The 26,870-nt window shown below is 41.7% G+C and overlaps 1 long non-coding RNA gene across 4 annotated transcripts; it reads left to right on the top strand.

Annotated features, from left to right (window-relative positions):
- The first annotated feature begins 18,124 nt into the window (after positions 1-18,124).
- LOC106605037 (uncharacterized) lies at positions 18,125-20,699 on the top strand. Of its 4 annotated transcripts, none has more exons than XR_001328778.3 (5): positions 18,125-18,248; positions 19,293-19,363; positions 19,470-19,577; positions 19,679-19,868; positions 20,098-20,699. It is a non-coding gene; the product is annotated as an uncharacterized LOC106605037 (long non-coding RNA). The 4 variants fall into 4 exon arrangements; XR_001328777.3 differs by having other exon boundaries at positions 19,432-19,577; XR_001328782.3 differs by having other exon boundaries at positions 18,141-18,248; positions 19,191-19,363.
- The last annotated feature ends 6,171 nt before the right edge of the window (positions 20,700-26,870 follow it).

The raw sequence follows: 26,870 nt of genomic DNA, 5'->3' as shown, positions 1-26,870 counted from the left end.
CTCAAAGATATAGAGAAGGCGGGAGGAGGCGTGATCAGGTGGGACCATTCTAGCCAATGGAAAGGCAGATACGCGCGTGAACAACAGGCGAAAGAGATATATCGAGGACTCATATTTTTATCTGTGCAATTATAGTGTCTGTGAAAGCATGGTCAGCGCCATTGAGGCTATCTCCATTTTAAAGTAGAACCTTTTCTTCTTAATTGGCTGATTACTCCCAACTCATAGGAATCCCCACCCAGTTGACTACTTTAAAATGGTGAAGGGCAATGTCCATGCTAAAATGGGTTATAGCCATGATGAGTCCTCTATCTATCTCTGAAAACAGGCACAACTCCAATAGTTTTTTGTTGCAAAGTTGCCGAAATGCCATTTGCGTCCACTTATATCAATCAATCAATCAAATGTATTTTTAAAGCCCTTCTTACATCAGCTGATGTCACAAAGTGCTGTACAGAAAACCAGCCTAAAACCCCAAACAGCAAGCAATGCAAATGTAGAAGCACGGTGGCTAGGAAAAACTCCCTAGAAAGGCCAGAACCAAGGAAGAAACCTAGAGAGGAACCAGGCTATGAGGGGTGGCCAGTATTCTTCTGGCTGTGCCGGGTGGAGATTATAACAGAACATGGCCAAGATGTTCAAATGTTCATAGATGACCAGCAGGGTCAAATAATAATCATCACAATGGTTGTCGAGGGTGCAACAGGTCAGCACCTCAGGAGTAAATGTCAGTTTGCTTTTCATAGCCGATCATTCAGAGTATCTCTACTACTCCTGCTGTCTCTAGAGAGTTGAAAACAGCAGGTCTGGGACAGGTAACACGTCTGGTGAACAGGTCAGTGTTCCATAGCCGCAGGCAGAACAGTTGAAACTGGAGCAGCAGCACGGCCAGGTGGACTGGGGACAGCAAGGAGTCATCAGGCCAGGTAGTCCTGAGGCATGTCCTAGGGCCCAGGTCCTCCGAAAGAAAGAAAGAAAGAAAGAAAGAAAGAAAGAAAGAAAGAAAGAAAGAAAGAAAGAAAGAAAGAAAGAAAGAAAGAAGAAAGAAAGAAAGAAAGAAAGAAAGAAAGAAAGAAAAAGAGAGAGAGAGAGCATACTTAAATTCACACAGGACACCGGATAAGACAGGAGAAATACTCCAGATATAACAGACTGACCCTAGCCCCCGACACAAACTACTGCAGCATAAATACTGGAGGCTGAGACAGGAGGGGTTGGGAGACACCGTGGCCCCATCCAACGATACCCCTGGACAGGGCCAAACAGGCAGGATATAACCCCACCCACTTTGCCAAAGCACAGCCCCCACACCACTAGAGGGATATCTTCAACCACCAATTTACCATCCTGAGACAAGGCCGAGTATAGCCCACAAAGATCTCCGCCACGGCACAACCCAAGGGGGGGCGCCAACCCGGACAGGAAGATCACGTCAGTGACTCAACCCACTCAAGTGACGCACCCCTCCTAGGGACGGCATGGAAGAGCACCAGTAAGCCAGTGACTCAGCCCCTGTAATAGGGTTAGAGGCAGAAAATCCCAGTGGATAGAGGGGAACCGGCCAAGCAGAGACAGCAAGGGCGGTTCGTTGCTCCAGTGCCTTTCCGTTCACCTTCACACTCCTGGGCCAGACTACACTCATTCATAGGACCTACTGAAGAGACGAGTCTTCAGTAAAGACTTAAATGTTGAGACCGAGTCTGCGTCTCTCTTATATCAGTGCATTCATAACAACCTAACCATTACAAAACGTATATACTTTTATATAAGTCTTACGTAGCATTAGCAATAAAAAATGTTGTTGACCAAATTCGACCCTGTCATTGACCTCAATACAAAAATTCCTCACTTCGTGAGCTTATTTTCGTGTACAGATTTTGGGCTGAGTAAAACCTCTTGCTTTGCTTCTTCCTCTCTTACAGCACTCATTTCAGAACCACCTCTGTTACCATAACCATATTCCAGTAGAGATGGATAGGATACTGAATTCCTATGTCTCAGCCAGAGGGTCTCTCCCTCCCTCTTGGTCTCTCTGCTGGTGCCCAGCCTAGTGGGACATCACAGTGGGCTTCATCGCTGCTGAGTGGGCCCCAACCATCTGCTCATGTAGAAAGGAGAGGGGAAACAGGGTAATTGTGATTAAATCAGAGAAGCCTGGTGGGAGGAGCTATAGGAGGACAGGTTCATTGTAATGGCTTAAATGGAATCAATGGAATGGTATCAAACACTTCAAACAGATGGAAACAATGTGTTAGCCTGTTATGGCTAGGGGGCAGTATTTTCACGGCCGGATAAAAAACGTACCCGATTTAATCTGATTATTACTCCTGCCCAGAAACTAGAATATGCATATAATTATTAGTTTTGGATAGAAAACACTCCAAAGTTTCTAAAACTGTTTGAATGGTGTCTGAGTATAACAGAACTCATTTGGCAGGCTCAAACCTGAGAAGATTCCATGCAGGAAGTGCCCTGTCTGACAATTTCTTGCCCTTCTTGATTATCTCTATCCAATACAGGGGATCTCTGCTGTTACGTGACACTTCCTACGGCTCCCGTGGGCTCTCAGAAGGCGGCAAAAAGCTGAATCGTGGCTTTGCAGGCTCTGGCTGAAAAACATTAGCGCGTTTGGATAGTGGCTACTCACAGTACTGTGAGACTCAGGCTCGTGCACGAGTTGACTCCATGTTTTATCTTTGAACGAAAACCACCACTCCCGGTCGGAATATTATCGCTTTTTTACGAGAAAAATGGCATAAAAATTGATTTTAAACAGCGGTTGACATGCTTCGAAGTACGGTAATGGAATATTTAGAAATGTTTTGTCACGAAATGCGTCGTGCGCGTGACCCTTCGTCACCCTTGGATAGTGTCTTGAACGCACGAACAAAACGCCGCTATTTGGATATAACAATGGATTATTTTGAACCAAACCAACATTTGTTATTGAAGTAGCAGTCCTGGGAGTGCATTCTGACGAAGAACACCAAAGGTAATCAAACTTTTCTAATAGTAAATCTGACTTTGGTGAGTGCTAAACTTGCTGGGTGTCTAAATAGCTAGCCCTGTGATGCCGGGCTATGTACTCAGAATATTGCAAAATGTGCTTTCACCGAAAAGCTATTTTAAAATCGGACACCTCGATTGCACAAAGGAGTTCTGTATCTATAATTCTTAAAATAATTGTTATGTTTTTTGTGAACGTTTATCGTGAGTAATTTAGTAAATTCACCGGAAGTGTTCGGTGGGAATGCTAGTTCTGAATGTCACATGCTAATGTAAAAAGCAGTTTTTTGATATAAATATGAACTTGATTGAACAAAACATGCATGTATTGTATAACATAATGTCCTAGGGTTGTCATCTGATGAAGATCATCAAAGGTTAGTGCAGCATTTAGCTGTGGTTTTGTTTTTTGTGACATTATATGCTAGCTTGAAAAATGGGTGTCTGATTATTTCTGGCTGGGTACTCTGCTGACATAATCTAATGTTTTGCTTTCGCTGTAAAGCCTTTTTGAAATCGGACAGTGTGGTTAGATAAAGGAGAGTCTTGTCTTTAAAATGCTGTAAAATAGTCATATGTTTGAAAAATTGAAGTTTTTGTATTTTTGAGGAATTTGTAATTCTACGTGATTTTAGATATTAGCAGAATCTTTTTTAATACCACACAAATTACCGAAGTTACAGGCTAAGAATGGACAGAGATTCTCCAATGCCAAATCAGTGTGTCTTGTTTGCAACGAAACTGTCCCTGTTTGCACATCATTTAATCTGAGACATCATTGGGAATATGTACTTTCAAAACTTAGGCCTACCTTTCCACCCCAGACATAATAGGCCTACTGATGCAGGAAAATGTAAGCTTTAACTGCTGGCTACTCTTCTTCCGTGGCATAACCCAACGAGAGGTCACAAGTGTTTCCCTAAAAGCTGTCTGGGTTTAAACATCTTCTATTGTACAGACAGTGAATAGCTTAATCAATTGATAGTGACAGAATTACTTCCCAAGCAAAGTCCATTTTTGTCTCCTTGGCTATAGAAGGTTGTATCTCAGCCTCTGAATGTCATAGAAACAAAACAATATCACGTCTTTAAATGGGTATTTTAAAGCTTGTTTCTAGCATCAAGCATCGTGGACCAACTTGCTGTTATAGATTGCTTTATATGATTTTATCCGTTTTCTTTGTTCTTCAGAATCTTAAACTAACGAGGGGTAGGCCTGTGCTTTTTGCCATTTTCTTTAATAAAAAGTAGGCCTATGGTGTACCCTCTCATACTCCCTCAATTCGAGTCTTGGTTTTAATTTAACAGCCCTTCACTGACAAAGAGGTAGGCTATTTAAAGAATGCATTGTGGGTGGAAGAATTGACAGAAAGATCTATGGATATATCAGACTATAGCCTAATTTCATCTGTCAAACAGGTAGGCCTACCTCATTTTTTAAAGGAAATAAGCTCAACACAAAGCCCTCTTGTTGTTAGTAAAGTCTAACTAAAATTAGTTTTCCTGCTCTAAATTGCCTACTTTCAGCACCATAAGCTGTCCATTGATTGTGTCACGGCTGCTGCTTCAAATTTCAGCACCACACTGTAAATTACTCGAATCAGGCGTATTGTGAGGTCAATAACTCTGATAAATAGGCCTACATCATGGGCCAGAAACATATTGTTTTTAATCAAATAAATGATAGTAGGCTAGCAGCAAGCTATCAAAGTTGACCTCCAGTCCTCATCTTCACACTCTTTTTCTAAAACTGAACATAACACAGGCTGTAGGCTAGTCCACACGCAAGACAGTGAATTGTTTTGGACTAGTCCTAATCTAAATGTATTTTAAGAAGAAGCCTTTGACTCTCCTCCTGAACTGCCTCGGTAGGCTTAGACAGCACAGCCATTGGTTAGGCAGCACAAAAAAGTTCAGCAAGGGCCCGATCCCGATTTAAGATCCAGATTTAAGAATTTATGCCTGTCCTTTTCAGTCATGTAACGCGCTCTGCAGGTGTGGCTACCTTGTGCGCTCGGAATAAATGTCATTCAACTGCTGAAAACCCTCCCACTTGCTGTCCAACATTTCTCATGGAGTTTTCATTCAATGGGGTTTTCAGTACATTTATCTTAAGCCATCCCTTTAAATATGGTGCACCTTAAATTAGAATTTTGTCCACATACTGAATAAAATACAGAAAACAGGGTCAGAATATAGAGATCAATTAAAGAAAGCCATATATGCATCTTCGTCTCCGTTTCAGCACCAACTGGTAGATTTAAAAATACTCTGATCTTGTAGATTATTTAGGCACATTTTGGGGTTTGGCCAGACAAAATTGATTCACTGTTTAACGGATTTTCCCCCCAGAAAAGTGAGGCGAGTGAGAGAAAAAAACGAACAAATAAATACAAACATTAAGTGGATAAGGAATAACAGCACTTTACCACATTGTCCTAGGCACTGTGCATGCTCTAGGCCTAATTCTTAAAAATAATGCATTTGTTACAATGTTATTATGACTATGAGAAATTAAACCCAATAGGAAGTATAACTTGTGACAGTTTCTTTATTCATGATTGAAAAAAATGCCTGATAAAAATCAAGAACAGCTTCACAAGACACCATAACTAAAGTTGGTCGTGTGCCGTAGATCACATACTGGGTGTCAACAAACATTGGTGATTCAACCTGTAGAATTGTCTGGAAATGAAAATGATGGCCAGTGTTCTGTAGTCCGAGGCAATAGCACAATCACCTGCTGCTTTTTACTGTTCAACAGTCTCTAGGGTGTTCATTTATTTGTAAGATTTATTGGATCTCTCGTAATGAACTGCTTCCCTTCTTGCTTACACACCTGGGCACGTTGGCCTGACATGTTGGAATTGTTGTTTGAGCCTCACCACCTCTTCCCCCTCAAGAACATCTGGTCATCCACAATGGACACACATCTGGGAATGACACTGCGATTGCTGAGTAATACTGCGTCTCCACTTGCGTTCCACAGGGTAGCCCCTTGAAAGCAACTATCGGCTCGTGATATGGGATTGTCTTCTTGGAAAATCTCTGAACCACATGTAAACATGTTCTCACCCCGAATGCGTTGGACTGCTTTCTGTTCTTCTTTAGACAGCTTGCTATTGGCATACAAGCACCTTGGTTTCTCACATTCAACACAGTTGAAGGTTGCTCTCACCTTTGCACTGACCATGGCAGCACTCCTCTTTACATTTTCTATATTTGGAGTCAGAGAAGGCCTATCCTTGTCAGTGGTGTCCAAGCTGTACACATCATATGTCTGGTATTCCCGTCTGTCTGCTGTAAATGTTGAATAAGGCACAAACCTTAACTTCTTAAATTGTTCTTCTGGCAAGCGTGGAGGATTCATTAAGCAGTACCAGCATGGATCTTCTCCCTTGCATTTCTTGATCTGTACCATCTATTGTGACATCTTGGAATGTACTGTTCCTTGTCAAGGTCTTTTCTGCTGAGGTCATGCATTATGTCAACTTCTGGATCAATGATGTTGAATTGTTGTGCAATATTGGCAATTTCTTCCTGTGTTGCAGGCTAATGTACTTCTATGGGGGTTCCTTTCCACTTCAGATGCTCAAACCGGTGTCACGCCCTGACCTGAGAGAGCCTTTTTTATGTCTGTATTTTGGTTTGGTCAGGGTGTGATTTGGGTGGGCATTCTATGTCCTTTTTTCTATGCTTTGTATTTCTTTGTTTTGGCCTGGTATGGCTCTCAATCAGGGACAGCTGTACATCGTTGTCGCTGATTGGGAGTCATACTTAGTCAGCCTGTTTTCCTTTGGGGTTTGTGGGTAGTTATTTTCTGTTTTGTACATTTTGTGACCTGACAGAACTGTTGGCTGTCGTTCATTTTCTTGAATTGTTTTGAAGTGTTTCTTTTTATTAAATCATTAATATGAACACTCACCACGCTGCGCTTTGGTCCACTTCTTCTACAGACGACAAGCGTTACAACCGGCCACTCACGAGAGCTGCAACAGGATGCATACTCTTTTCAAAAGCCTTTTTCAGCGCTGGTTGTTTGCTGGCTGTTTCATGTAGGCTTGTCATTGTGCTACACTTCTTCACACGCTTCTCATTTTATTCTTCCATCTTTTCCCTCGCCAGGGCTGTTCCCTGAAGCCCCAAGGGAATTAACTCTCTCGGCAGGGTTGGCCCAGCTGTCACCTGGTGCTGTTCTATAGGCGAGAAGCATGTCAAGATCCAGTTGAACAAACAGGAGTGTCTGGCATGCATAAACAGAGGCATAAGTGGTTCTGTGGTCTGGCCCACCATCAGATTGAATTGTCAAGATTGACTTGTTGAAGGCCTTCCGAGTGGCGCAGTGGTCTAAGTCTGGGCTCTGTCGCAGCCGGCCGCGACTGGGAAACCCATGGGGCAGCGCAAAATTGGCCCAGCGTCGTCCGGATTAGGGAAGGGTTTGGCCGGCAGGGATGTCCTTGTCCCATTGGGCACTAGCGACTCTTGTGGCGGGCCGGGCGCAGCGCACGCTGACATGGTCGACAGGTGTACGGTGTTTCCTCCGACACATTGGTGCGGCTGGCTTCCTTGTTAAGTCGGCATTGTGTCAAGAAGCAGTGCGGCTTGGTTGGGTTATGTTACGGAGGACGCATGGCTCTCGACCTTCGCCTCTCCCGAGTCCGTACGGGAGTTGCAGCGATGAGACAAGACTGTATACCAATTGGATACCATGAAATTGGGGAGAAAAAGAGGTATAAATGTATTTATTTTTTAAATAAAAAAATGTTTTGTTGAGAGAGACATCTTCACTGTACTGTAGTTCTCTCTGAGGATGCTGAGATTTTCAACTGTGTGTCGAAGGGGTCTGGATTGCTGGAAAACCTTGACAGTGACATGCACTTTCCCATCATAGATATGAACTAGATGGAGATGCTGGGATCACATGACAGATGGTATAAGTCCACTGATGTGGTAATCATGGTCGGCAGCTGCTAGAACTGGCCCACTCACAAGAGCAATACTTGGATGTCTGCCTCTGTTATAGGTCCCTATTGGCTGGCCAGGTTCTCTGACAGGGATGATTGCCTTATCATCCACACATAACACTTCACAGTCCTTCTGCCACATGCAGGCAAACTGTTTAATGTAGTTCCACTGTACTTCAACAAACTGAGTCTTGATGTCCCTTTCTTATCACCTGAGACTGGACCATGAACTTGAGGTCAAACCTTCCTGTGTACTGGAGAGCAGACATGGACCATGGATTCTTGGGTGTAAACTGCTGTCTTAGCCACTGTATTGATGAGATTTTAGTTTCTGGTGGAAGCCGCTTTTCCACTATGTCACGCAAGGCATCAACTGATATAGCAAAAGGTAAGTACAAGTACTTCCCATGTCTGCGATAGTTGACCTAAGCTGTGTAGTCGTTAAAATACTTATGTACTTCATCCCAAAAGGGCTGGAATGAGGATTGCGGTTTGCATTCAGCTTCCTTAAATCCATGATCAGGTCTGGGTCATCACCATCAAGGAGGAACAAGGACACACTCTCATCAAGTAGGCCCTGTTCATCATCGTTTGCTGAACTCTTGTCATCTGTCAGAAACCGACACATTTCTCTCAGGAAGTAGCTGTTCACTTTGGCAGCATGTGCGTATTTGTTCAGGAATGCTTTTTTCATTGCTCTAGTGTGGTATGTTGGTATTTATTTTCTCAGTGTGGAGATGACAGACGCTTATCTGGTCTCATGAACGCCATTGTTATGTGAGGATACCTTCCGTATGAATGTCAGAGCACCTACACTACCGTTCAAAAGTTTGGGGTCACTTAGAAATGTCCTTGTTTTTGAAAGAAAAGTTGTTTTTTGTGCATTAAAATAACATCAAATTTAATCAGAAATGCAGTGTATGTCACGGGCGTCGTAAGGAGTGGACCAAAATGCAGCGGGTATATTGCTCATCTTCTTATTTATCAAAGAAAAAAACACTTAAACAAAACAAATGACAAAAACAGTCCAGTAAGGTGCACATACTATACTAGGAACAACCACCCACAAAACACAAGTGAAACAAACCCCAACTAAATATGGCCTCCAATTAGAGGCAACGACAACCAGCTGCCTCTAATTGGAGGTCCTACCAAAACCCCAACATAGAAATAGAAAAACTAGATAAACACATAGAAATAGAAAATGTAGAACATAAACCAAAAAAAACCGAACTACACAAAACAAACACCCCCTGCCACGCCCTGACCAAACTACAATAACAAATAACCCCTTTTACTGGTCAGGACGTGACAGTGTAGACATTTTTAATGTTGTAAATGACTACTGTAGCTGGAAATGGCAGATTTTAAATGGAATATCTACATAGCCGTACAGAGGCCCATTATCAGCAACCATCACTCCTGTGTTCCAATGGCACGTTGTATTAGCCAATCCAAGTTTAGCATTTTAAAAGGCTAATTGATCATTAGAAAACCCTTTTGCAATTATGTTAGCACAGCTGAAAACTGTTGTTCCTGATTAAAGAAGCAATAAAACTGGCCTTCTTTAGATTAGTTGAGCATCAGCATTTGTGGGTTTGATTACAGACTCAAAATGGCCAGAAACAAAGAACTTTCTTCTGAAACTTGTTAGTCTATTCTTTTTCTGAGAAATGAAGGCTATTCCATGATACTAATTTAGTTTAGTTACCTTAGCTTTCTTGGGAACAGGAACAATGATGGCCATCTTGAAGCATGTGGGGACAGCAAGATTGGGATAGGAATTGATTGAGTATGTCTGTAAACACACCAGCCAGCTGGTCTGCGCATGCTCTGAGGACGCGGCTAGGGATGGCATCTGGGCTGGCAGCCTTGTGAGGGTTAACACGTTTAAATGTTTTACTCACGTCAGCCATGGAGAAGGAGAGCCCACAGTCTTTGGTAGCAGGCCACGTCGGTGGCACTGTATTGTCCTCAACGCGCGCAAAGACGTTGTTTAATTTGTCTGGAAGCAAGACACCGATGTCCGCGACGGGGATGGTTTTCTTTTTGTAATCTGTGATTGTCTGTAGACCCTGCCACATACGTCTCGTGTTTGAGCCATTGAATTGCGACTTCACTTTAACTCTATACTGACGCTTTGCTTGTTTGATTGCCTTACAGAGGGAATAACTACACTGTTTTGTATTCGGCCATATTTCCAGTCACCTTGCCATGATTAAATGCGGTGGTACGTGCTTTCAGTTTTGCGCGAATGCTGCCAGCGATCCATGGTTTCTGGTTAGGGAAGGTTTTAATAGGTTTTATAAACTCGCTCACCGAGTCAGCGTATACGTCAATGTTATTATCGGAGGCTACCCGGAACATATCCCAGTCAATGTGATCAAAGCAATCTTGAAGCGTGGAATCCGATTGGTCAGACCAGTGTTGGATAGACCTAAACATGGGCGCTTCCCGTTTTAGTTTCTGCCTATAGGAGAGGAGCAACAAGATGGAGTCCTGGTCGGATTTGCCAAAAGGAGGGCAGGGGAGGGCCTTGTATGCATCGTGGAAGTTAGAGTAGCAATGGTCGAGTGTGTTACTCCCTCATGTGCTGCAATCGATATGCTGATAGAATTTAGGTAGCCTCGTTCTCAAATTAGCTTTGTTAAAATCCAAAGCGGCAATAAATGCAGCCTCAGGATATGGTTTCCAGTTTGCATAGAGTTCAGTGAAGTTCCTTGATGGACGTCTTGGTATCCGCTTGCGGGGGGATATACACGGCTGTGACGATAACCGAGGAGTGTTCTCTTGGGAGATAATACGATCGGCATTTGATTGTGAGGAATTCTAGGTCAGGTGAACAAAAAGACTTGAGTTCTTACATGTTGTTACAATTACACCATGAGTCGTTAATCATGAAACATACACCCCCGCCCTTCTTCTTACCGGAGAGATGTTTATTCCTGGTCGGCGCGATGCACTGAAAATCCCGTTGGCTGTACGGACTCCGACAGCATGTCCACAGCTAGCCATGTTTCTGTGAAACAGAATGTTACAATCCCGGATATCTCTTTGGAAAGCAACTCTTGCCCTGATTTCATCGACTTTCTTAACTAGGGACTGGACATTAGCGAGTAATATATTCGGAAGCGGTGGGTGGTGAGTGCGCATCCGAAGCCTCACTAGAAGACCGCACCGGCACCCTCTCCTCCAGTGGCGTTGTTTTGCGTCGGCCTCTGGAATCAGTTCAAATGCCTGGGAAGTGCAGACAAAGGATCCACTTTGGGAAAGTCGTATTCCTGGTCGTAGTGCTGGTTGTGCTGGTAAGTTGACGTCTCTGATATCCAATAGTTCTTCCTGACTGTATGTAATAACACTTAAGGTTCTCTGGGCTAACAATGTAAGAAATAATACATAAAAAACTAAATACGTGATACCGGTATGCCCATGGCTGGGATATTGAGATAGCGAGCAGACTGCAGTGATCCCAAAGCTGATCTTGACTTAGTTTTGATGCCTTGTGTCGTGTTTCCTGGTTTCTGTTGTAGGATCCAAGGCCTTGTGGTAATTGCAGGAATCTGTCTGGTATGGCTAAGCCTCTCTCTTTGAACTTCTCTAGATGGGGGTCCATATACCAGAGTGCTTTTGATAAATTCGGGTAACAAATGTCCAGGCTATATGGACATGAAAAATAGGAGAAATATTACATTTCAGCCTGTTTATCAGATTATTTTTATTAATACACAAATGAACATGAATGAACATTATTCACATATGATGTATAATAGAATGCAATATTCTATCATATTCAAAAAACAATTGAAAAAAAAAAGTTAATGTATGAATGTATACTGCTCAAAAAAACACTTAAACAACACAATGTAACTCCAAGTCAATCACACTTCTGTGCCAGAGAACACCAAGATTGGCAAATTCGCCACTGGCGCCCTGTGCTCTTCACAGATGAAAGCACGTTCACACTGAGCACGTGACAGACGTGACAGAGTCTGGAGACGCCATGGAAAACGTTCTGCTGCCTGCAACATCCTCCAGCATGACCGGTCTGGCGGTGGGTCAGTCATGGTGTGGGGTGGCATTTCTTTGGGGGGCCGCACAGCCCTCCATGTGCTCGCCAGAGGTAGCCTGACTGCCATTAGGTACCGAGATGAGATCCCCAGACCCCTTGTGAGACCATATGCTGGTGCGGTTGGTCCTAGGTTCCTCCTAATGCAAGACAATGCTAGACCTCATGTGGCTGGAGTGTGTCAGCAGTTCCTGCAAGAGGAAGGCATTGATGCTACGGACTGGCCCGCCCGTTCCCCAGACCTGAATCCAATTGAGCACATCTGGGACATCATGTCTCGCTCCATCCACCAACGCCACGTTGCACCACAGACTGTCCAGGAGTTGGCGGATGCTTTAGTCCAGGTCTGGGAGGAGATCCCTCAGGAGACCATCCGCCACCTCATCAGGAGCATGCCCAGGCGTTGTAGGGAGGTCATACAGGTACATGGAGGCCACACACACTACTGAGCCTCATTTTGACTTTGATTTCCATTGATTCTTTTTGTGTGATTTTGTTGTCAGCACATTCAACTATGTAAAGAAAAAAGTATTTAATAAGATTATTTCTTTCATTCAGATCTAGGATGTGTTGTTTAAGTGTTCCCTTTATTTTTTTGAGCAGTGTGTATATATATACATATATATATATATATATATATATATATATATATATATATATATATATATATATATATATATAATCAAGAATGATGGACAATAAATAATTGTAATTAAATTGATGTATAATAAGGACTTAATTCCCTGAATGCATCTCTAGCGTCTATAGGTGTTAACAAAATATTCATACAAATATGATTAGGCCTCTCATAGACTAGGCCTTGTAGAAAGAGGGTCAATCAAGTTAGGTCTGCCAAATTAATGTAGCATTGGAAAAAATACATAAATCCAGCTATAGAGAAATGCCTATCATCAACAAAATAAAAATGGCGTTTCTAACACGCACAATTAAAAGCATCAATCTATATAGAGCAAGCTTGACTAAATTCGAGCCCAGTAACTTTGCTCACCACATCCTCCTTCGATTGTCTCGTCTGGCTGCCACAAAAAGCCCCCACTATGGGGGGTGATAAGAGACTTTATAAAGCCTCGACAACCGCACCACCGTGTGGCTGCCTTACTAACATCTGCATTAATTAAGCCTAGGCAACCGTACCACCGTGTGGCCTGCGTCGTGTGTTAACGAAAGTCATAACGTGCATAGTTCATATTTATGTTCATTTATGTTAATTCAATCTCAACCATAAATGTTAGAAACGTACACATTTTCCTGTGCAAGCAGACATTCCGACGTAGCCACCTTGAACTATAGTGTAGCCTACGCTTGTGTATTTCTGGTTATCGCTAATGGCCTGGAAAAGATTATGTCCAATCTTTAAATAATCTGTTTTTCCCTCAACACCTCATGGAATGTTATATTATCTCGCTGCATACAGATCTAAATGTTGTTTGCCAATCACAGACTGTGTTGTTACCAGTTCCCAGTAGCCTACATCAGACAACTAATAAGAGTCGTGTCCGTGGCTTTCAGTCGAATAGAGGAGTTCATAGGCTTTCCCAGAAGGTCCGTGCTGTTTGGGATCCTTGGGATGTCCCTACCCCTATCAAGTATAAATGTAAAATGGTCAAGTTTAGTGTTAGTTCAGGGTTTAGGTTTCAGGGTAAAGACGTCCCAAGGAATCCAGATAGCAGTGACTGTTCTTTGTGAGAGACTGGTACGGTATTTGACACAGACATTCATTTGTGTTTTTTTACAAGCAGCAGAAGTAATTTTCGAGCATCAGCCACAGATAGTTTCCTTAGAGACAATGAAAATAATTACCAAGATGTCCTTGATCCAACTGAGGAATAAGTTAGGCTATATTTATTTTTTTGATATCGTTAGGAAATATTTATGGCTACTCTGTTGATAAGGCAAATTTGGTTTATTTGAAAAGAATGACTTTTTGTTGATAATGAGTTGATAACGTATTGTCGAAAGAACTTGGGCAATATTATTTACTGTGTCGATAGGGGAGTAGGCTAACAATAACGTAATTTGATGTGCTGGTATTATTTATTAAATGGATGAATTAAATTGTACATGAAAATATACACACGTGGTGCTATAGGATATATACATATTTTGCATTGTAATACAATACCCCTACATGCCATTGTACGATAGGATATATACAGTTGAAGTCAGAAGTTTACATACACTTAGGTTGGAGTCATTAAAAGTCATTTTTCAAACACTCCACAAATTTCTTGTTAACAAACTATAGTTTTGGCAAGTCTGTTAGGACATCTACTTTGTGCATGACACAAGTCATTTTTCCAACAATTGTTGACAGGCAGATTATTTCACTTATAATTCACTGTATCACAATTCCAGTGGGTCAGAGGTTTACATACACTAAATTGACTGTGCCTTTAAACAGCTTGGAAAATACCAGAAAATAATGTCAGGGCTTTAGAAGCTTCCGATGGGCTAATTGACATTTGAGTCAATTGGAGGTGTACCTGTGGATGTATTTCAAGGCCTACTTTCAAACTCAGTGCCTCTTTGCTTGACATTATGGGAAAATCAAAAGAACTCAGGCAAGACCTCAGAAAACAAATTGTAGACCTCCACTAGTCTGGTTCATCCTTAGGAGCAATTTCCAAACACCTGAAGGTACCACGTTCCTCTGTACAAACAATAAGTATAAACACCATGGGACCACGCAGCCGTCATACTGCTCAGGAAGGAGACGCGGTCTGCCTCCTAGAGATGAACGTACTTTGGTGCGAAAAACATGCGGTTTTCTGGATTTTTTTGTTGTTATTCTGTCTCTCACTGTTAAATAAACCTACCATTAAAAGTATAGACTGATCATTTCTTTGTAAGTGGGCAAACGTACAAAATCAGCAGGGGATCAAATACTTTTTTCCCTCACTGTATATTGAAGCAGCATATCAAGACATCAGTCAGGAAGTTAAAGCTTGGTCCCAAATGGGTCTTCCAAATGTTCAATGACCCCAAGCATACTTCCAAAGTTGTAGCAAAATGGCTTAAGTACAACAAAGTCAAGGTATTGGAGTGGCCATCACAAAGCCCTGACCTCAATCCTATAGAATATTTGTGGGCAGAACTGAAAAACCGTGTGGGAGCAAGGAGAACTACAAACCTGACTCATTTACACCAGCTCTGTCAGGAGGAATAGGCCAACATTCACCCAACCTATTGTGGGAAGCTTGTGGAAGGCTACCCGAAACGTTTGACCCAAGTTAAACAATTTAAAGGCAATGCTACCAAATACTAATTGAGTGTATGTAAACTTCTGACCCACTGGGAATGTGATGAAATAAATAAAAGCTGAAATAAATCATTCTCTCTACAATTATTCTGACATTTCACATTCTTAAAATAAAAGTGGTGATCCTAACTGACCTAAGACAGAATTTTTACTAGGATTAAATGTCAGGAATTGTGAAAAACTGAGTTTAAATGTATTTGGCTAAGGTGTATGTAAACTTTTGACTTCAACTATACATATTTTATATTGTAATACACTACCCGTACATGCTATTGTGAGCTGGAGCTATGGGTTTATTTTTTCCATTGTCACTAGGCCAACACATTCACACTCAAACAGAATTGAATGGGGGATGCATAACTACTTTTCACTGAAGAAGGGAAAGAGGCACGACATACAACTTTGATCGAAGACCTTAAAACTTCTTCAGGATTGGTGGGTCCCCTGTGGGACGGTTGAGCTAACGCAGGCTAATGCGATTAGCATGAGGTTGTAAGTAACAAGACCATTTCCCAGGACATAGACATATCTGATATTGGCAGAAAGCTTAAATTCTTGTTAATCTAACTGCACTGTCCAATTTACAGTATCTATTACAGTGAAAGAATACCATGCTATTGTTTGAGGAGAGTGCACAGTTTTGAACATGAAAAGTTATTAATAAACAAATTAGGCACATTTGGGCAACAACATTTTGAACAGAAATACAATGGTTCATTGGATCAGTCTAAAACGTTGCATATACACTGCTGCCATCTAGTGGACACAATCTAAATTGCACCTGGACTGGAATAATACATTATGGCCTTTCTCTTGCATTTCAAACATGGTACAAAAAATGCAAATAAATTGTGTTTTTTTTCTTTGTATTATCTTTTACCAGAACTAATGTGTAATATTCTCCTATATTCCTTTCATATTTCCACAAACTTCAAAGTGTTTCCTTTCAAATGGTACCAAGAATATGCATATCCTTGCTTCAGGGCCTGAGCTACAGGTAGTTAGATTTAGGTATGTCATTTTAGGCGAAACTTGAAAAAAAGGGTCCGATCCTTAGAGGTTAAAATCATGCCTGACAAGACCAATGAAATCATAACGGTGTCCTAATATAGTGTGGATAGAGGAATAGCCTATTCTACAATAATGTAACTATGTGCTTGTATTATTTGTCTAATTGGTTAATTAAATTGGAAATGTGGATGGGTACGCTACTTCATTCAATGATTACGGCATTGTACAAGGTAGATACAAGAGTAGCCTATAGTCTACAATAATGATGTCGTTGAATGTGCTATAGTATAATTTATTTCATTAATGAATTAAATTGTAAACGGGGATGGGTAGGCTACTTCATTCAGTGAATACTGAATGTCTTGCTATTTCTGTGAGTATGTTAATGAAGGCTTTTCAGCTGTTGAACTATGGCAAGGTTGAACAAACGTCTAATTTCTTTAAGTCAAGAAGATGAGCCAGAGCAACCAATCAGCATCACTGCAGCTGTTCTACCCACCCTCCACACTGTTCTCCCTCTGCAAGCAACCACATCCTCTTCTCCTGTTCAATTAATTTGCCGCCACACTGAAAAGGACCATACATACATACATACATACATACATACATACATACATACATACATACATACATCTGTGCCCATCTCATTGCAACATGATCCATCCAAGGCCATAGCTAGACACCTAAAATGTGAGAAATGTAAACAAGATGCTACAGTTGTGTGTGTGTGTGTATAAATGGAGTTCCAAGAAAAACATGACAAGATGGCAAAGGAGATAGTGATGAGAGTGAGAGCATGCAGTATGAAAATAAAGGCCCCTTGGGATATAAAATGAGTGTGCGGTTCCCTCGTGTCTCCTTTTTCTCCGTTTGAGGATACTATAGTCACCCCTGGTGGAGGTTCTTGGAACAGTGCTATTTAAGTCTGAGGAGAAGTTGACGAAAACCTTCAAAGGTGCTATGTTGCGTGTTTTCTTGAATACCAGGCAGATGTTTGAGTACAGAATGAAATGGTGTAAACTTAACAGGCTGAACTTGTTGAGTACACTCTTTGAGAAAGGGGTTCCAACAGGGTTCTTTGGCTGTCACCAAAGGAGAACACTTTTTGGTTCCAGGTAGAAGTATTTTTGGTTCCATGTAGAACCCTCTGTGGAATGAAGCCCAAAAGGGTTCTACCCAGACCGAGAAGGGGTTCTACCTGGAACCAAAAAGGGTTATCCTATGGGGACAGTGGAAGAATCCTTTCAGTTTGTAGATAGCACCTTTTTATCGGAGTGTAGGCCTATATTGCAGTGGTGGTTCCGTGGTTTTCTGATTTTTTTTTTAAAATTATTATTATTTTTTAATTCATTGGTGGTGGGTGAGTGAAGATAGATCAGAAATACTATGAAACATCCCCACTTTCAGCACACATTTGCAAGCAGGCAAAATAACCTCTGTGTGCTGAGGCATGTGTGATCACTCAACTTTGACAGGACCGACAAAAAAAAGACATGCTCACATACAAACAAAAGATAGCATGTGCCTAACTTGCACCGTTATGCAATTATTAGGAGACTAGATACAAATAGCTAATCCTGGCTACTAATGTTCTAGCATTAATGTATTGAGGCAAGCAGATCATAGATTAAGGTAGTATCCAAGCATATGCCATGTGTATATGTGACACACACATATGCATGGTCATATTTTTGATGTTTTATTTATTTTATGGAGCCATCCCTTTATGGAGCCATTTTCTTGGCCTCCCAGGTATTTACATTTAATGTATGTACATGATTACTGCCGCTAGGGGGAGCTGTGACGTCAATGGCGTGCATTAGTGAGATTGAGGTCTTGGAGATTTCTTCTTCAATCTTGGAGAATGACTACTTCTGAAAACTAATGTTTCTCCGTCTCATAATTTTACCCTATTAATTCAGGTATGTAATGTGCAATAAGAAACAAAATATTGACGTAACATGTTTAATTACATAGTCCATGAATTTGGTGATATTTGAAGGCAATTGAAGGGAGTTTTAACCGAGTAAAAAACTGTTTGGTATTTTCCCCATCGTATGTAATGGAGTTAGGCTAGGTTGCTATTGGTTTACATAAATGTAAGAGAAATTATTAAGATGGCGTCCAAACTTTCTGTACTTTTTTCAACAACGTTTTAAATTCAATTTGTTTTATTTTCTATGAACAACGGTTGTTTACTTTAGGTAATATGTAAATATGTAATGTCACAATAAAATGTGTTAGTGTTAATATTTGTACGAAAATAGCGTTTTACAGTTCGCTTGATGCTAAACAAATTTTGCTTGGCTAAGCACTAAAACTCTAGTCAATGCCAGTTTACATGTTTAGTGGTTAATAATGTAATGGTTGTAGCATTGTTTCGCGTAGGCGTCCAGTAATTGAGAGTTTTTTTCCCGAAATTGACAATGATAGTACAGTGAGTTATATACTTTATTTTTATTTATTTCACCTTTATTTAACCAGGTAGGCAAGTTGAGAAGAAGTTCTCATTTACAATTGCGACCTGGCCAAGATAAAGAAAAGCAGTTCGACATAACAACACAGAGTTACACATGGAGTAAAACAAACATACAGTCAATAATACAGTAGAAAAATAACTCTATACAATGTGAGCAAATGAGGTGAGATAAGGGAGGTAAAGGCAAAAAAAGGCCATGGTGGCGAAGTACATACAATATAGCAAGTAAAACACTGGAATGGTAGATTTGCAGTGGAAGAAAGTGCAAAGTAGAAATAGAAATAATGGGCTGCAAAGGAGCAGAATAAATAAATACAGTAGGGGAAGAGGTAGTTGTTTGGGCTAAATATACAATGTGAATGTGTAAATGTATGGTGATTCCAAGTTTGGATGATCGGACCAAGGTGACTGCCATGGGCAAGTCCCTTGACGGGTACCAGGAATGGTGGGAGGACAATCTGAAGTTAATGATCTTTGCCTACAACAGCAGCGTCCAGGCCTCTAGAGTACTCACCCTATCGCCTGCTGTACTAATGGGCCCTGCAGCTGTTTACGGAGGTAAACAATGCAATTGTATATAAAATGATTGCCTATACTGTAGCATATACAATTTGTGATTGACTTAGTGTTTTTCTATTGCTATTTTTGTATAACGTACTTTGAGATCACTGATAATCCACCTGATGTGGTGGAAGTTGTCGAACCAGATCAGAATGCCTTCAAGGACCACCTTCAGGCACGGACTGAGAAGGATGTGAAGGTTTTTGACCAGGTAAAAACTATTGTCTGCTGTTCATTTATTTTCTGGCCTTCCAAGAGATGCATTTGTAATAATATGAAATACTATTGCATTTATTTATATTATCAATCAAGGTGAGACTGAACACGGACAAGGCGCAGGAGAAACAGAAGGAGGAGAATCAATTCACCGGAGGAGAATCAAGTGGACCAAGTGCTTCGACATCCGGGCGAATGACTTGGCTTGGAAGAAGGACGAAAGGAAGGCAAGACCTGGGAAAGCTTGGTGCTCTTTCGCTCCTAGCTGGGGTCACCATCTGTTAAGGTGAATAAAAATCTCAGATGATAACTATTTTAATTTGCCGCCTCGTGATGCTGTCAGCAGTACCAACACTGGCCCATGGGTTTCTCCAAATAGTCAATCTCATGGCTAACCCACTGGGTCACGTTAAATAACCGCCGCTTCCAGGTAGGTCGTGTTAAGGTGCATGATTTCAGTGGTCAAAACGCCAGCCTGGAGTTTCTCTCACCATTCATCTCTCCATCTTTTCCAGGGAACATACCTTACCTCCCTTATCAACCCCACTGACATAAAACATCTGACAAGCTAAGAAAGAGCAAGAAAACTATCATACTGGGTACATAATGTGAGCTGCACAGATTAGCTAAAAACACTAGCCCTGAAAATACTCAGAACAAAGAGGGCTGCAGCGCCTGGACTTTGCAGTTTCCCTCTTCAGGTCCACCTTCCAAGACTACCTGTTGAAAACAAGTGACAGGCAGAACCTCTCATCCACACAGCACCCGCCTCCTCTCTGTTCTACACTACAGAATTCAGTATTTTAGTCTGATTGCCATGTGAGTGTACAAAAAATCAGAAAGTAAATTGACACACTTGTACCCCCAAAAATATCAACGTTTATGTATTAAATCTAAAATATTGCCAGATTGGTTTTCACAGCTGTTTTATAAGGTGTTCAGTATTGTAAATTGTAACGTATCCCTTGATGGTATTTGTTAGTTAAACATTATTAATTGTTGTATCAAATGCAATAGATATATATTCAACCACAAGGGTGTACTAATGAGCTATGAGTGTTAAAAAATCATAATAAAGGACTACTACTGAAATATTATTTCAGTGTAGATAAGGAAAGGCCTGTTCAAAATGAAAACATGCCAGCCAGACAAGCCAGTGTATGAATCAAATGTATTTACATATGGAGTGAAAATTAGCTGACTTTTATCTGTAAGGTAAGTAACCGTGGGGGGAGAGGGGCATTGAAATTATAATTTTTTTACCCTGATACCTGTTTATTAATAAAAAAAATGGTAAATAACATTTGCAATGGTTAGCCTATGCAAATGAATAGGAAAACAAAAGCTTATTAATAGGAATACATTTAGCCCAATTGGTAACATATAGGGATTACCGACTTTCTAAGTTGTTTTGAATGCGCCACTAGAGACCTAGATGACCTCTTATTTCTGAATAGGGATACCTCCAACAAAGAAGCCCTTGTGTCTGTATTGATGTGAGAATAAGCATGTCTACAGAGTAATTGTGGCTGGCTGAGATATCAACTAGCTTAATCATTTTTGTATTGAGGTGATAGGCCTATTTTAGCTAATTCAACAAATGAAATTGATTACATGTAGACGTTTGTATGGTGTTCATGGTGAGATCTTTAATAATAAACTAAACAGACACAAACTAACACGTGACGCATAACACATGTAGACGTTAAGGAGTTAATTGTAAGATTGTTCATAATAAACTTCACTACGTGAACACGTCACGTGCCACGTCTAGACGCCTTAGAAAGAAACTTGTCTCCATTGACAGTCCATGTTAATTCATGGCGCTAAAAATACGTTAGGTGACTGTGAGACGTATCAGTAGCTTCACGAGGCTTAATTATGGCCCTTATCACCCCCCATACGTGTGTGTTTCTTTCACTGTCCAATCCGAGGCTCGAACATGATCCGAGCATGTGATCTGAGGCTGTTTGGACTCTTGCGCATCAACTTGAGAAAGCATCAAGGTTGAGTGGACAGTGCATTATGAACAAAGTGCCGCATATATTTGCGTGGTGTGTTGAAAAGATGGGCCATCCGTTAAACAGCAATTCAACTTTGAACGACCTTAGTAATGTTTGTATGAATAAAAAATTAAAAAAAGTTTGGAGAGCCAATTATTTAATGGATTGAACTTGAATGACAATTTTCAGAATGAATCAAACCAATAGTTTTTTCCCCCTCATCAATCTACACACAATGCCCCAACATTTTAGAAATGTTTGCAAATATCACATTTAAATAAGTATTCAGACACTTTACTCAGTACTTTGTTGAAGCACCTTTGGCAGCGATTACAGCCTCGCGTCTTCTTGGGTATGACGCTGCAAGCTTGGCACACCTGTATTTGGGGGGCTCCCGAGTGGCGCAGCGGTATAAAGCACTACATCTCAGTGCTAGAAGTGTCATTGCAGACCCTGGTTTGATTCCAGGCTGTATCACAACCGGCAGTGATTGGGAGTCCCATAGGGCAGTGCACAATTGGCCCAGCGTCGTTAGGGTTTGGCTGGGGTAGGCCATCATTGTAAATAAGAATTTGTTCTTAACTGACTGGCCTAGAAATTTAAATAAACACATTTGGGGAGTTTCTCCCATTCTTCTTAAGCTCTGCGAGGTTAGATGGAGAGCGTCGCTGCACAGCTATTTTTAGGTCTCTCCAGATGTTCGATCGGGCTCTGGCTGGGCCACTCATGGACATTCAGAGACTTGTACTGAAGCCACTCCTGCGTTGTCTTGGCTGTGTGCTTAAGAGTCATTGTCCTGTTGGAAGGTGAACCTTCGCCCCAGTCTGAGGTCCTCAGCACTCTGGACCTCATCTTCCTCTCAATCCTGACTAGTCTCCCAGTCCCTGCCGCTGAAAAACATCTCCACAGCATGATGCTGCCACCACCATGCAACAACGTAGGGATGGTGCCAGGTTTCCTCCAGACGTGACACTTGGCATTCAGGCCAAAGAGTTCAATCTTGGTTTCATCTAGGATGAAGTCAGCTCTAGGAAGAGTCTTGGTGGTTCCAAACTTCTTCCATTTAAGAATGATGGAGGTCACTGTGTTCTTGGGGACCTTCAATGTTGCAGAATTTTTTTGGTACCCTTCCCCAATTCTGTGCCTCAACACAATCCTGTCTCTGAGCTCTAAGGACAATTCCTTCGACCTCATGTCTTGGTATTTTCTCTGACATGCACTGTCAACTGTGGGACCTTTTATAGACAGGTGTGCCTTTCCAAATCATGTCCAATCAATTGAATTTACCACAAGTGGACTCAAATCAAGTTGTAGAAACATCTCAAGGATGATCAATGGAAACAGGATGCACCTGACCTCAATTTCAAATATCATAGTAAAGGGTCAGAATACTTATGTAAATATGTTTTTTTCTGTTTAGTTTTTTAAAATTTGCAAAAATGTCTAAACCTGTTTTTGTCGTTATGGGGTATTGTGTGTAGATTGATGAGGGGGAAAAAATGGGGTCTGAGTACTTTCCAAATACACTATGTTTTCTCTTTGGCAGCACTTGTAATAAAAGGGAGCTGATCCAGGTCTAGTGGCTGTTTTATTTGAAATATCCCACCTGCTCCTAGTGTAGAGTTCCTAGGCAAATGGCCCTGCTCTACAAAACAGAGATCCTGGAACTTGTTGAGACCCCGATAGACAGAAATCTGTCTTCTGTCCTTAATGCTTTAGCTTACGTGTACCTTTCTCATATGGTTTGTATTGATTGATTGGCTTTCCCGTTCAGTATTTTTTGTCTTTTTTTAATCATATTTTATTAATTCAGGCTTATTGATCATTTAGGGTTTATTGCTGAAAAAGTTTCTCACATTGAAATTCTTTGAAACCCGGCCGACCAGTTCTGCTTCTACTGTGGCGGTCGGTGCCATTTAAGATGAGGAAGGACACACATTTGTTTTGTGAGCATGGCCTTATTTATATTACAGCATATTGGATGACTTTCATTCATGTTCCATTCACCCATCTCAATGTAACAGCAATAGGTTTAGGCTACTATATGATAGTAGAATTTTCCATATACCCATCATAAGGTTGTTACAACCTAGCCTATGAATGAAAGTTTACAACATAGGTGCACAGGTTGAGAGAAATTTGAGTAATCAAGGCGATAGACATTGACACATTCAATACCAACTTGCACAATCTTGCCTGCATCTAGCTGATCTAGGGTGTAATCATGAGTCCAACAGTGGCAAACGAGAGTTTATATTGGATACATGCAGGTATGTTTATCCCCGTTTTTCAACAGAATTGCCAGAATGAATACACCCCTTATCACACGCAAACAGTTCCCTTTCATTGCAGCCACATACAAACAGCTTGATCCCTTTGATTGTTGGATAATTCCTTCTCACATCTACACGGTCTCCTACTCTCATCTTTTCACTTTGCTTGTGGACTTCAGTCTGTGACCAGGCGAAAAAACTTTTCCAAACCTTCATTTCATAACCGCTACACACAGCCGTCATTGTTGTCACCATATTAGCCAACGTCAAGTCAACATAGCTACCAGAATTAAATCATTAATAAACCCGCTACAATCATGCAGTGTACAGTTAGCAAGCAGTTTAGCAGTTACACCGGCAGGCCCCGGTGGAAATAAATTAACTAAACCAAAAGCTTACCTTGACTTGGAAGAGTTGCAATGTAGGTAGCCATAGCCAGCTAGGTAACATAGCACCCCTCTGTTTGAGCCGAATGTTTGAGAAGGATGAACTAGCTAGCTGCATTCCCTAGCTAAGTAAGTTAAAAGATCTACTAAATAGCTAGCTAGCTCTCTTTCTCGCTTCTCCGTCATTTTGAACAAATTAATTTGTTCAAAACTGTTCAACTATGGTTTTTCTCTGAGTCAACTACTCACCACTTTTTATGCACTGAAGTGTTAGCTAGCTCTAGCTTATGCTTTCAGTACTTGATTCCTCCTCTGATCCTTTGATTTGGTGCACAACATGTCAGTTCATGCTGCAAGAGCTCTGATAGGTTGGAGGACGTCCTCCAGAAGTTGTCATAAATACTGTGTAAGGCTATGGAAGGGGGTGAGAACCACGAGCTTCCTAGGTTTGTATTGAAGCAGTGGCGACAGTCATTCAGGGCAGGTGGGGGCCCTATTTGAGCCCCACCTGTTTAGCAAAAAAAAATTATATTTTTTTGTGTCAGTGTCACACATCACTTAGCAAACAATGTAAAATTAATTAATAATCATTGACTTCATAAATAAATGTTGCTTTCTTGAGTAAGGCAGCTCCAAAATGCAGATGTTTCAGCCTAGCTCATTGCTTTCTGTGGTGGTGGCACAGCCAGCGGAAAATACGGAGCGTAGGGGATGGTAATGTTCTGTAGTTGCGCCGTGATTGGCTCAGTGTTGTGTCACTCATGGGGACACTGTCACCACAAAATCTACGGGTAGAGCTCGAAAATTCAAGCCCCTTCGGTGCTGCCATAGAGTTACATTAGAACTGCCCATCCAAGTAGGCTCTAGGTCATTGGCCACTGATAAAATGACATCAAATCACATTATATCTACTGTAGCTTTGATTGGACTTATGTCAACATCATACTTCAAAATCTTAGCTAGCAATCCTTAACTTTTCAATCCTTGTCATATCAAGAGAAATTATGTAGATAAATTACAGATAAAAAGTACCGGTGCTCATCGACCAATGGACATAAACATTACCCAACAAGTTGGAAATCGCAAATTCAACAATGAGTGGTTTGAAAGGAATCAGTGGCTAACTACAAGCATTGCAAAGCAATCACTAGCCTGCTATTCAGTGGAGTGGGTGTGTGGTCCAGGTCTGGGTTTAAGGGTCTCTTTTCCAAGCTTAAAAAGGATAAACATTCAACATTGGCCATGCTGTCAATCCAGTATGACTTCTGCCGGGTTGAAAACAACTGGAAACTCAGAACTGGGAAATGTCAGACTTCAGTGAGTGCAAGACAACTGAGAAAAAAAAGAGAGCTCTCTGGGAAAATACGTTTTGAACGGTCATCCAACTCAGAATTCCAAGTCGGGAACTCAGGCCTCTTTCTAGAGCACCGACCTGAAGATCACTGACGTCTTGATTTTACCTTCCCCCGCCCGCCCATGTTCTGAATTCTGTCGCTGTACATTTCAAAAGTGCTGAACAAATATACTGCTAAAAAAAATAAAGGGAACACTTAAACAACACAATGTAACTCCAAGTCAATCACACTTCTGTGAAATCAAACTGTCTACTTAGGAAGCAACACTGATTGACAAGAAATTTCACATGCTGTTGTGCAAATGGAATAGACAACAGGTGGAAATTATAGGCAATAAGCAAGACACCCCCAATAAAGGAGCGGTTCAGCAGGTGGTGACCACAGACCACTTCTCAGTTCCTATGCTTCCTGGCTGGTGTTTTGGTCACTTTTGAATGCTGGCGGTGCTTTCACTCTAGTGGTAGCATGAAACGGAGTCTACAACCCACACAAGTGGCTCAGGTAGTGCAGCTCATCCAGGATGGCACATCAATGCGAGCTGTGGCAAGAAGGTTTGCTGTGTCTGTCAGTGTAGTGTCCAGAGCATGGAGGCACTACCAGGAGACAGGCCAGTACATCAGGAGACATGGAGGAGGCCGTAGGAGGGCAACAACCCAGCAGCAGGACCGCTACCTCCGCCTTTGTGCAAGGAGGAGCAGGAGGAGCACTGCCAGAGCCCTGCAAAATGACCTCCAGCAGGCCACAAATGTGCATGTGTCTGCTAAAACGGTCAGAAACAGACTCCATGAGGGTGGTATGAGGGCCCGATGTCCACAGGTGGGGGTTGTGCTTACAGCCCAACACCGTGCAGGACGTTTGGCATTTGCCAGAGAACACCAAGATTGGCAAATTCGCCACTGGCGCCCGGTGCTCTTCACAGATGAAAGCAGGTTCACACTGAGCACGTGACAGACATGACAGAGTCTGGAGACGCCGTGGAGAACGTTCTGCTGCCTGCAACATCCTCCAGCATGACCGGTTTGGCGGTGGGTCAGTCATGGTGTGGGGTGGCATTTCTTTGAGGGGCTGCACAGCCCTCCATGTGCTCGCCTGAGGTAGCCTGACTGCCATTAGGTACCGAGATGAGATCCTCAGACCCCTTGTGAGACCATATGCTGGTGCGGTTGGCCCTGGGTTCCTCCTAATGCAAGACAATGCTAGACCTCATGTGACTGGAGTGTGTCAGCAGTTCCTGCAAGAGGAAGGCATTGATGCTATGGACTGGCCCGCCC

This window comes from Salmo salar, chromosome 01, assembly GCF_965601325.2.
Source record: "Salmo salar chromosome 01, fSalSal1, whole genome shotgun sequence".
Taxonomy (NCBI): Eukaryota; Metazoa; Chordata; class Actinopteri; order Salmoniformes; family Salmonidae; genus Salmo; species Salmo salar.
Note: the sequence above shows the minus strand (reverse complement) of the source record. Positions and strands in the feature narration are given on the sequence as shown.